This window comes from Dendrobates tinctorius, unplaced genomic scaffold (genome assembly GCF_039654945.1).
Source record: "Dendrobates tinctorius isolate UK_male_01 unplaced genomic scaffold, ASM3965494v1 ptg000159l, whole genome shotgun sequence".
In the NCBI taxonomy this organism is placed as follows: Eukaryota; Metazoa; Chordata; class Amphibia; order Anura; family Dendrobatidae; genus Dendrobates; species Dendrobates tinctorius.
In genome coordinates this window covers 18,788,621-18,800,924 of record NW_027361826.1, presented here as the reverse complement: position 1 = coordinate 18,800,924, position 12,304 = coordinate 18,788,621, and the positions used below count along the sequence as shown (strand labels likewise).

Here is a 12,304-nt window from a genome sequence, read left to right as displayed (position 1 = left end):
CAAAACTGGAATACCCCTTTATTAAAGGGAACCTTTTAAAGGGAATCTGTCACCCCTTTTTTGAGATATCATATAATGATATCATTCAAGTGCATGTAGCAAATCATAGAAGTTACCGTAATTTTCTGCTAAATTGCTTCGTACATGCCAAAAATCGCTAACTCCAAACTGTGCATAGTATTGAAACATCATGGTCAACTAATCTTGAGATTGCTGCTGGGACATAATGTGGAGCTCTTTAAAGGGAATCTGTCACCCCTTTTTTGAGATATCATATAATATCATTCGTGTGTCACATAAGGATTCTCTTAGTGCTTTTGCTTCCCCATGACCCCGCACCTTTCATGCATAAATACCTTTTTTATATCGGTTCAGATGTATGTAAACTGCCACGTTCCGGTCCGCTGGGCGGGGCTTATTCACCTGCTCCCCCCCTCCCTGTCTTGCTCTATGCATTTCTTCTTGTGTAGAGCAAGACAGGGAGGGGGGAGCAGGTGAATAAGCCCCGCCCAGCGGACCAGAACGTGGCAGTTTACATACATCTGAACCGATATAAAAAAGGTATTTATGCATGAAAGGTGCAGGGTAAGGGGGAAGCAAAAGTACTAAGAGAATCCTTATGTGACACACGAATGATATTATATGATATCTCAAAAAAGGGGTGACAGATTCCCTTTAAAGAGCTCCACATTATGTCCCAGCAGCAATCTCAAGATTAGTTGACCATGATGTTTCAATACTATGCACAGTTTGGAGTTAGCGATTTTTGGCATGTACGAAGCAATTTAGCAGAAAATTACGGTAACTTCTATGATTTGCTACATGCACTTGAATGATATCATTATATGATATCTCAAAAAAGGGGTGACAGATTCCCTTTAAAGAGCTCCACATTATGTCCCAGCAGCAATCTCAAGATTAGTTGACCATGATGTTTCAATACTATGCACAGTTTGGAGTTAGCGATTTTTGGCATGTACGAAGCAATTTAGCAGAAAATTACGGTAACTTCTATGATTTGCTACATGCACTAGGGAAGAAACTTCAGCCTCAATCTTCGCGGCCAATTTTGCTGCAATCTGCCATATAAAAAAGAAAAAGTAGGTAAAATCTGCAGCAAAAATTGACACGACAGACTGAAAAATCTGAGTAATCTGCACTGTTTTTCAAGTTCTGCCATATTTAGAATATACTTAGATGATCCGGTCTTACCCTGCAGATTACCTGCGCAGAAGATCCACTGTGTCTGCACTTACCCATACTGCATATTATTTGCAATTTCCCTGTGAAGCAGAGGAACCCACACCTATCTCCACCCTTATAAAACATTCACCATCTCCGGGATTGGGACATAATTCCTGTAAGGAGAGGGTGTTCCTGCACCTGTAAAGCTGGAGTGACGCCGGTGTAGACAACCAGCGAGACGCCAATGACTAGTCTCATCTGTCCCAGCTGTGGCACGAGACGGGCCATTCTGGGGCCGTACTCTCTCCGGCAGCTGTGTGCAGTCACTGACGTGTCACTAGTAAGCTGTATACAGGACAGGTGCGGCTTTGGACGACGGCTGCGGGATCCCATTTACAGCACTTATGCATCGCATAAACTGCAGCTATCCCTATAGAAAAGGAGTATTAAGAACGAAAACACTGAAAAAAAAACCAACAGGATTACAGCGGAAACAAACGACACAAAGAGGAGTAACAGGTGCATGGGAAGGAACAGCTGGAGGTTGTACCTGCATGTATGGGAAGAAGCAGCACTTTGCCTCAAGGCTCCTTATGGCTTCAGATCCCCACTCTTCTCTGTCAGTGGGGGCTTCACTTCCACCATAGATGCTTCTCGTCTCCCTCCCCTTCCTTCTCAGTTGTTCATGCATTAATACAGGAAAGCATTCCCTGAGCTGCACATCCTGCTTCTGCGCTCCTAATATTTACTCTCCTTGTTCTCCACCCTCCCCCCCTCGCTGTGCACTACCTGCAGCGCATTCACTACGCCTGTCTGGTGGAAGGAGCTTATTATACCATGCTGTGTGCCATGCCCATGGTGGAATTACCAGGTTTACAATCCTCCATTCAATTAAAAGTGGCCGGAACGTCCGAGGGGGTTCATTTATTTTTTAATGAAGGAGATAAGTGAGTTATCATATCACCGTATAAGCTGTGATTAAATGCCACTGTCATAAGACTAGAACACGGGAACGCAGAATCGTAGCGACACTTCCTTACAGTCAAGAGGACCGGCGAGACCTGCGGGGGCGTCTTATAGGCGCCCCCGCTATAATCACCACTGTCTCATTAAATCCGGTCCCTGAAGACAAATGTCAAGGTCTGATGCAGAGAGGGGATTGCTCATGATACAGACCTTCTCTACAGCCGCATCCCTAAACACAGGCTAGATACAAGGACGTCAAACTCAAATACACAGAGGGACACAATTAAAAGCTTGGACAAAGTCGTGGGCCAACCTTGATATTTAGTAAAAAAAAATTCTACAATTGAGGGCGTTTTCCCTGATCATCAAATATAACAATTAACTTTTACAATACGGAAACAAACTTGAAGGGGGATGTCCCACAAAGTGCATTTTATTTAGAAGATCACAATAAAATATTGACATATAATATGATATGTAAAAAGCATATGGTCCAATGGGCTAATGTAAATATGTAATAAACCTTGCATAGTACAGATAATAAAGTATGATGCCAACAAACACAGTAAGATACCCCCCACAGGAAATACCTCCACACACACGGTATTATGACCCCATTGTACTCCCCCCCCCCCCCCCCCACACACACACAAAGAATGGTGATCCATCACAGTAGGATTCAACTGTAATCCCCACCCAGCCCAAAATATAGTATAGTGGGCCCCACACAGTGCGCCATACGGTATAGTGGGCCCCACACAGTGCGCCATACGGTATAGTGGGCCCCACACAGTGCGCCATACGGTATAGTGGGCCCCACACAGTGCGCCATACGGTATAGTGGGCCCCACACAGTGCGCCATACGGTATAGTGGGCCCCACACAGTGCGCCATACGGTATAGTGGGCCCCACACAGTGCGCCATACGGTATAGTGGGCCCCACACAGTGCTCCATACGGTATAGTGGGCCCCACACAGTGCTCCATACGGTATAGTGGGCCCCACACAGTGCTCCATACGGTATAGTGGGCCCCACACAGTGCTCCATACGGTATAGTGGGCCCCACACAGTGCTCCATACGGTATAGTGGGCCCCACACAGTGCTCCATACGGTATAGTGGGCCCCACACAGTGCTCCATACGGTATAGTGGGCCCCACACAGTGCTCCATACGGTATAGTGGGCCCCACACAGTGCTCCATACGGTATAGTGGGCCCCACACAGTGCTCCATACGGTATAGTGGGCCCCACACATTGCTCCATACGGTATAGTGGGCCCCACACAGTGCTCCATACGGTATAGTGGGCCCCACACAGTGCTCCATACGGTATAGTGGGCCCCACACAGTGCTCCATACGGTATAGTGGGCCCCACACAGTGCTCCATACGGTATAGTGGGCCCCACACAGTGCTCCATATGGTATAGTGGGCCCCACACAGTGCTCCATACGGTATAGTGGGCTCCACACAGTGCTCCATACGGTATAGTGGGCCCCACACAGTGCGCCATACGGTATAGTGGGCCCCACACAGTGCTCCATATGGTATAGTGGGCCCCACACAGTGCTCCATACGGTATAGTGGGCTCCACACAGTGCTCCATACGGTATAGTGGGCCCCACACAGTGCTCCTGTCAGAGACACCGCACTGAACTTGCTCACTGAGACAGTGCACGTGTCCTGAGTAAAGCGAACAGTGCTCAAAGCTACCTGTGGAGCGGGCAGCAACCGAAGAGATGCGTACTTCAGAGCTGCAGGACCTGAAGCACGTGACTGCTGGGGGCGTGGCCTAAACTCCACAGAGCTAGGAGCTGCAAGACAATTCCTAGCAGAGTAACTGCGAGACAAAGTTACCAAGGGGAATAGACAGTGAGAATAGTCAGGACGTAGCCAATGAGTCACACACAGAGATAGCTGTAGGGTACCAAAGGGGGCGAGCGGAGAGTAGTCGGGTCACATGCAATGAGTCATACACAGATAGTTGCAAGGTACAAGAGGGGCGAGCAGAGAGTAATCAGGTCACATGCAATGAGTCATACACAGATAATAACGCAGTACAAAATCAACAGGCAAACTCACAACGGGAAACAGAATCGGGTCAGAACCATATAAACAAGCTATAGCAACAAACAGGCACACGGGGGTCAGCACACTAGGCCAATGGCAAAAGTATAACTGGCAGGGATTGAAGCTACCCAGGGGTTTATGAAGCTCTCCCAGAACCAGAAAGAGGCCACAATCATTAACCCCCGGTGTGCAGCTCAAAAACCCGCACTGGGATCATGACAGTACTCCCCTCTCAACGGGGGGCCTCCGGACCCCCAGGCTTCCCCGGGTACTTGGCATGGAACGCCTGAACCAGGCGATCTGCATGTACCGAGCGAGCAGGGACCCATGAGCGCTCTTCTGGTCCATATCCCTTCCAGTGGACCAGGTACTGCAAAGAGCGGCGCACCCGCCGAGAGTCCACAATATGTCCGACCTCATACTCCAATTGACCCTCCACCAGCACTGGAGGAACAACAGTCTCAGAGTTCTCTTTGACAGATCCTGCTGGTTTCAACAGAGACTTATGGAACACAGATATTTTTAAGGAGGCGGGGAGACGCAACCTATATGCCACTGGGTTGACTATCTCCATAATCACGTACGGACCAATGAACTTTGGTCCCAACTTAACTGATGGTACCTTTAAGTTGATGTTACGCGTGGAGAGCCAAACCTTCTCTCCCACCTGAAACATGTCTCCCGAGGCTCTCTTTTTGTCCGCAAAATATTTGTATCTCCCCTGGGCTCGAGAGATATTACGCTGGACCTCAGCCCAGAGGTCTTTTAACCGTTGAACGGACCCCTCTGCTCCTGGACAACCGGAATCCACCCGAGAAAACTCCCCAAAATGTGGATTAAAGCCATAGTTAATCAGGAATGGGGACATGTTGGTGGACTGACTCACCCGGTTGTTAAAAGCAAATTCAGCCAACGGTAAAGCATCACACCAATCCTCCTGTCTGGCGGAGGTCAGACACCTGAGAATTTGTTCCAGGGATTGATTGGTGCGTTCTGTCTGACCATTACTCTCCGGGTGATATGCCGACGAGAAGGAGAGTGAGATGCCCAATTTCATACAGAACGCCCTCCAAAATTTGGCCACAAACTGCACACCTCTGTCAGACACAACATTCAGGGGTACCCCATGCAATCGGACCACATGCTGCACAAACAATCTTGACAACGTTTCTGCTGAAGGTAATGCTGCCAAGGGAATAAAATGGGCCTGTTTAGAAAACCTATCCACCACCACCCAGATCACGGTATTGCCCCTGGAAGGTGGAAGGCCGGTAATAAAATCCATGGAAAGATGAGTCCATGGCCTATCAGGAACCGGTAAAGGTATGAGTTCCCCAGCCGGTCGGTTATGCGAGCTTTTGGAACGGGCACATATGCCACAAGCAGAAACAAATTCCTTGACATCGGACCTTAATGAAGGCCACCAAAAACCCCTGGCTACTGCCTCTCTAGTGGCCATGATACCTGGATGAGCACTCAGCCTAGAATCATGAAACTCCTGCACAAGTCTAGGCCGCAATGAATCTGAAACAAACAGTTTATCGCTTGGCCTGGTTGCCGGAGCTAGGGCCTGAGCCCTTAGGATTTCTTGTTCCAACTCAGTTGAGACCCCCGTCACTACCACCCCTGGGGGAAGAATGGAGGACGGCGGCTCAGGGGGGGACACTGGATCAAAACTTCTGGACAGGGCATCCGCTTTAACATTTTTGGACCCCGGTCGAAAAGTAATTGAGAACTGAAATCGTGAAAAAAAAAGTGACCAACGGGCCTGTCTAGGAGTAAGCCTCTTAGCAGATTCAAGGTATGCCAAATTTTTGTGATCCGTGACAACCGTGATAGGGTGAGTCGCCCCTTCCAAAAAGTGCCTCCATTCCTCAAACGCCAGCTTGACCGCAAGAAGTTCTCTATTGCCTACATCAGTTTTTCTCAGCTGAAGAGAACTTCTTGGAGAAGAAGGCACAGGGTTTGAGATTGGTAAGGGTGGCTGGACCCTGGGACAGCACAGCCCCCACCCCCACTTCAGAAGCATCCACCTCCACAATGAATGGTTTGGACGGGTCAGGTTGCACCAACACCGGGGCAGACATAAAACATTTCTTAATCGCTGAGAAGGATTCCTTAGCGAGTACAGACCAATTTTTTACATCAGCTCCCTTCTGGGTAAGATCCGTGAGTGGTTTCACCACTTGTGAGAAACCTTTAATGAATCTACGGTAATAGTTCGCAAATCCTAAGAAGCGCTGGAGCCCCTTGAGATCTCGAGGCTGAACCCAGTCAGCGATCGCCAGCACCTTCTTAGGATCCATACGAAACCCCTCACAGGACACAATCAACCCCAAAAAAGGCAGCTCCTGTACAAAAAACGAACATTTTTCCAATTTGGCGAACAATTGGTTCTCCCTGAGTCTCTGGAGAACTGTCTTTAGATGTTGCAAGTGAGATTGACTGTCCGGGGAATACACCAAAATATCATCCAAATAAATAATAACAAAACGGCCTATCAGATCAGAAAACACAACATTGATGAAATTTTGGAAAATAGCGGGTGCATTAGTTAACCCAAATGGCATTACCAGGTTCTCAAAGAGTCCTTCTGATGTGAGGAATGCAGTTTTCCACTCGTCCCCTTCCCGAACCCTTATCAGATTGTAGGCCCCCCGCAGATCTAACTTGGAGAACCATTGGGCCCCAGCTAACTGGTTACATAAGTCTGGGATGAGGGGAAGCGGGTAAGAGTTCCTTACCGTTATCTTGTTCAGTTCCCGAAAGTCGAGGCACGGCCGCAAACCACCATCTTTTTTCTTCACAAAGAAGAACCCTGCTGCCACAGGTGACACAGAAGGCCTGATATGCCCTTTGCGGAGACTCTCAGCTATGTACTCCTTCATGGCTTGGCGCTCAGGCCAAGACAAATTGAACTATCGAGCCTTAGGTAACATGGCTCCGGGTACTAAATCAATGGCACAATCATAGGGTCTATGCGGTGGCAGCGCCTCAGCCTCAGTTTCGGAAAACACGTCTTCGAAATCTTTCAGGTACTCCGGAATACCTTCCAGATCGACAGACGACACATACACGGATTTAACAGCGTTAACAAGATGTCCCCGGTTACCACATTTATTATTGCATCTCCATTGAGTGATTTCCCCTGTAACCCAATCAATGGTAGGATTATGGCGTTGAAGCCAAGGCATCCCCAGTACCAGTCCTGCAGGCAAGTTATCTAGCACCAGACAACTTAGTTTCTCCACATGAGTGGAACCCACTTTCAGAGAAAAAAGTTCAGACCTGCAACAGATACCGTCTTGGTTAAGAGATGAGTCAATTGCCACAAGTTTAACAGGATCATGAAGCCTGACTGTCCCTATCTTATTAAGAGTCATAACCTTGGTATCAATCAGGTTCACAGCCGAACCGCAGTCAATAAAAGCAGTAGTCTGAACAGGACCATAACCAAGTTCCAGTTCCACCTGCAGCACCATTTTTGCACATGAGGAAAATTGTATCTGAAGGTCTGGGTAGCCTCCTCGATTACTACCCAGACCTAGTCGTTTCCCGCCATCTTGGAGGATGACGGACAGGAGGGGCAGTCCTTCTTCCAATGTCCAGATTTCCCACAATAGAAGCACAACTGCTTTTCCCAGCGGCGTCTTCTTTCCTTTCCCTCACAGGTGACAGCGCTCACCTCCATAGCCATAGGAAGAGTCTGGGTCTCATCTCCACTGAAGAATAAGGGCGTTTCCTGTTGCATAATGCCTCTAGCCCGCAGCCTGCGATCCTTGCGAACCGCTTGGACCATGGCATCCTCCAGGGAGTCAGGCGGAGGATGGAGTGCCAAAGCATCCTTCAGACGTTCACACAGGCCTCTGTGGAACAGCCCCTGAAGGGCGGCATCACTCCAGGAAATCTCCGCTGCCCAACGTCTGAATTCAGTACAGAACCATTCGGCCGAGTGCTCCCCCTGACAGACACTCATTACTTTGTCCTCAGCCAACCGCACTCTATCAGGCTCATCATAAATAAGCCCTAAGGCTTCAAAAAATGCATCCACAGACATTCTCTCAGGGGCAGAAGAGGAAAGCGAGAACGCCCAGGCTTGTGGGGACCCCCTAAGCAGGGACATCACCACCCCCACCCTCTGTTTCTCATCCCCAGAGGAGCGGGGTCTCAAAGAAAAAAAAAAGCTTACAGCCCTCCTTAAATGCCCTGAACTCATCCTTGTTACCAGAAAATATATCTGGCAATTTAACCGGGGATTCAGGTGGGATTAAAATGACATCTCTATTCCCCACCTGCTGGAAGCCAGCGGAAAGCACCCCCTGAACGGAGTCCTCAACCCGCCGTTGGGACTGGGCCAGAGCTTGGTGTTCCAAACTAAGCTTCTGCAGTGACTGAGTCAGGCTTTTCACCTGCTCAGATAAAGCACACATTGGGTCCATGCTGCAGAAGTGAGGAGAGAAAAAAAAATTGTAGGCCAGTTATAATGTCAGAGACACCGCACTGAACTTGCTCACTGAGACAGTGCACGTGTCCTGAGTAAAGCGAACAGTGCTCAAAGCTACCTGTGGAACGGGCAGCAACCGAAGAGATGCGTACTTCAGAGCTGCAGGACCTGAAGCACGTGACTGCTGGGGGCGTGGCCTAAACTCCACAGAGCTAGGAGCTGCAAGACAATTCCTAGCAGAGTAACTGCGAGACAAAGTTACCAAGGGGAATAGACAGTGAGAATAGTCAGGACGTAGCCAATGAGTCACACGCAGAGATAGCTGTAGGGTACCAAAGGGGGCGAGCGGAGAGTAGTCAGGTCACATGCAATGAGTCATACACAGATAGTTGCAAGGTACAAGAGGGGCGAGCAGAGAGTAATCAGGTCACATGCAATGAGTCATACACAGATAATAACGCAGTACAAAATCAACAGGCAAACTCACAACGGGAAACAGAATCGGGTCAGAACCATATAAACAAGCTATAGCAACAAACAGGCACACGGGGGTCAGCACACTAGGCCAAAGGCAAAAGTATAACTGGCAGGGATTGAAGCTACCCAGGGGTTTATGAAGCTCTCCCAGAACCAGAAAGAGGCCACAATCATTAACCCCAAGTGTGCAGCTCAAAAACCAGCACTGGGATCATGACAGCTCCATACGGTATAGTGGGCCCCACACAGTGCTCCATACGGTATAGTGGGCCCCACACAGTGCTCCATACGGTATAGTGGGCCCCACACAGTGCTCCATACGGTATAGTGGGCCCCACACAGTGCTCCATACGGTATAGTGGGCCCCACACAGTGCTCCATACGGTATAGTGGGCCCCACACAGTGCTCCATACGGTATAGTGGGCCCCACACAGTGCTCCATACGGTATAGTGGGCCCCACACAGTGCTCCATACGGTATAGTGGGCCCCACACAGTGCTCCATACGGTATAGTGGGCCCCACACAGTGCTCCATACGGTATAGTGGGCCCCACACAGTGCTCCATACGGTATAGTGGGCCCCACACAGTGCTCCATACGGTATAGTGGGCCCCACACAGTGCTCCATACGGTATAGTGGGCCCCACACAGTGCTCCATACGGTATAGTGGGCCCCACACAGTGCTCCATACGGTATAGTGGGCCCCACATAGTGCTCCATACCGTATAATGGCCCCACATAGTGCTCCATACCGTATAATGGCCCCACATAGTGCTCCATACCGTATAATGGCCCCACATAGTGCTCCATACCGTATAATGGCCCCACATAGTGCTCCATACCGTATAATGGCCCCACATAGTGCTCCATACGGTATAATGGCCCCACATAGTGCTCCATACGGTATAATGGCCCCACATAGTGCTCCATACGGTATAATGGCCCCACACAGTGCTCCATACCGTATAATGGCCTCACACAGTGCTCCATACGGTATAATGGCCCCACATAGTGCTCCATACCGTATAATGGCCCCACATAGTGCTCCATACCATATAATGGCCCCACATAGTGCTCCATACCGTATAATGGCCCCACATAGTGCTCCATACCGTATAATGGCCCCACATACTGCTCCATACCGTATAATGGCCCCACATAGTGCTCCATACAGTATAATGGCCCCACATAGTGCTCCATACAGTATAATGGCCCCACATAGTGCTCCACACAGTATAATGGCCCCACATAGTGCTCCATACAGTATAATGGCCCCGCATAGTCCTCCATACAGTATAATGGCTCCTCATAGTCCTCCATACAGTATAATAGCTCCTCATAGTCCTCCATACAGTATAATGGGCCTCACATAGTGACATAGTGTTCCATACAGTATAATGGGCTCCAAACAGTATAATGGCTCCACACAGTGCCCCATACAGTATAATGGACCCACACAGTGCTTATGACAGCTACATGCAGGGCACACCCATAAAGGATAGAAATTCAGCTGCATGACCTCGATTTTGCTACAGATTTGCCAAGGATTATACCCCAGGCATTATAAAGGGTGACATTTGCAGCAGATATTCACAAACTACAGATTTAAAATCCAGACTGATTACATAGCATAATATGTTGCGGGAATTCTACCTAGAAAATCCACTAAACATCTGCCTGGTGTGAACACGCTTTTAAAAGTGGTTGTCCTCTGAATTTTTTTTTCTTATAAACTCAGATAGGGAAAAACAAACTTTGTTGTACTTCCCCCTCCTCAAGTTCAGCTCCAAGTTTCCTGTGACTGTTACTGTCAACAGCACTGCAGCCAATCAGTGAGCTCAACTGCTCTGCCAATGTAGAGGACACGAGCCACTGAGCTCAGTAATTAGCTGCAGCGCTCTTGATGTGACATCAGTGCTTTAGACAACAAGAGACCAGGGTAGCGGCCGAGACTCAGCAGAGGACCCCGTGAGGGTGTTAGAGAAAAATTAAAATCCATAAGACGTCTCCCGAGAGGGGACAGATCACCCCCACATTGAACATATGGGATTAATTATAGCTGGGGAAGAGAGAAACTAATAACTAGGGAAGTGAGAGAGAACAGACACTTCAACTTCCACTGAAGTAGGGACCTCCTGCAGTGACCAGTTTATTACCACAGGAGATTTGCTCTGAGACCCAGACACTAAGATTGGGATTCGTTGACGCTGAGGCGGGGGAAGTCCATTTCCCATGCATAGAGCTTCCTCTGTTCAAGGCACTGTTCTGCAATGTATTGGAGCAAGTGGTCAGTGATGAATATTGGGGTTTGCATTGATCTGAAATTTATGGAAGATATATTTTCGACACTGTAGCAAAGGGACGGACATAACACATTCATTCACATCACCATAAGGCCATTCTAACCCCTGCAACTTATTAACAGTCCAATGGGTGATGCTATCTAGGTCATGTTTTTATTTCTACATAAAGGTAAAATCGCAATACGAAACATGATGACAACATCTACCGCCTGGTATCTCTGAAGATATCCTGAAGGTTGGTGATCTTATAAAATTCTAAAAGACCTAGCACATCCCACAGGCAGCCTCCACATGAGCTCACCAACGGGAGGTATGTGGGCGTAACCTTGATCTAATAAAGAGAAGAATCTGCATTTGTGTATTTGGTCAGTCCTGGAAGGTACAGCTTGCTGTGCTTCTGTAATACTATATTCCACAAGCTGGAAACGGAGGTGTAAATACCATACGCTCACTGTGAGCTCCCCAATAAACGGCCTAGTAGTGCAAGCAGCTGTGGCCTCATCCATCACTCGTCAGTCAATTGCGTAATTGTCCAGAGGTTTGGAGGCAGCAGAGTTGCGTCACATGAAAAACTTTTGGCAGCGGTGGGTTCTGAGTGAAACACCCGCCCCCCTGTCATCCTTGACAGAGGGTACATAAAACCTAGTTTTGTTTTTTGTTTTTTTTAATACTGATGGATCTTATAAGTGAAAAACTTTTAAAAAAGGAGACAACCCCCTTTAAGCATTGCCTTGTTCCCAGAATCCCAGCATGACTGCCATATCTTTATAGACAGATGGAAACATGAGCGTCACAATCCCGTCATCACCCCAAGTGGGTGATAACATGTAGACAACAGCTTTTATCAATAAGATAC

At 48.4% G+C, this 12,304-nt stretch overlaps 1 protein-coding gene across 5 annotated transcripts in view; it reads right to left on the bottom strand.

The window, feature by feature from the left end:
* SGSM3 (small G protein signaling modulator 3) overlaps nucleotides 1–12,304 on the bottom strand; it is an 84,174-nt gene that overhangs the window by 65,035 nt on the left and 6,835 nt on the right. The window contains exon 1 of one of the 5 annotated variants that reach the window (XM_073549605.1): nucleotides 1,736–1,892. The exons of the other annotated variants lie outside the window; for them this stretch is intronic. The gene's annotated coding sequence lies outside the window, so the exon portion shown is untranslated. Of the gene's footprint in view, nucleotides 1–1,735; nucleotides 1,893–12,304 lie in introns of those variants that run through there. 5 annotated transcript variants of the gene reach the window in all.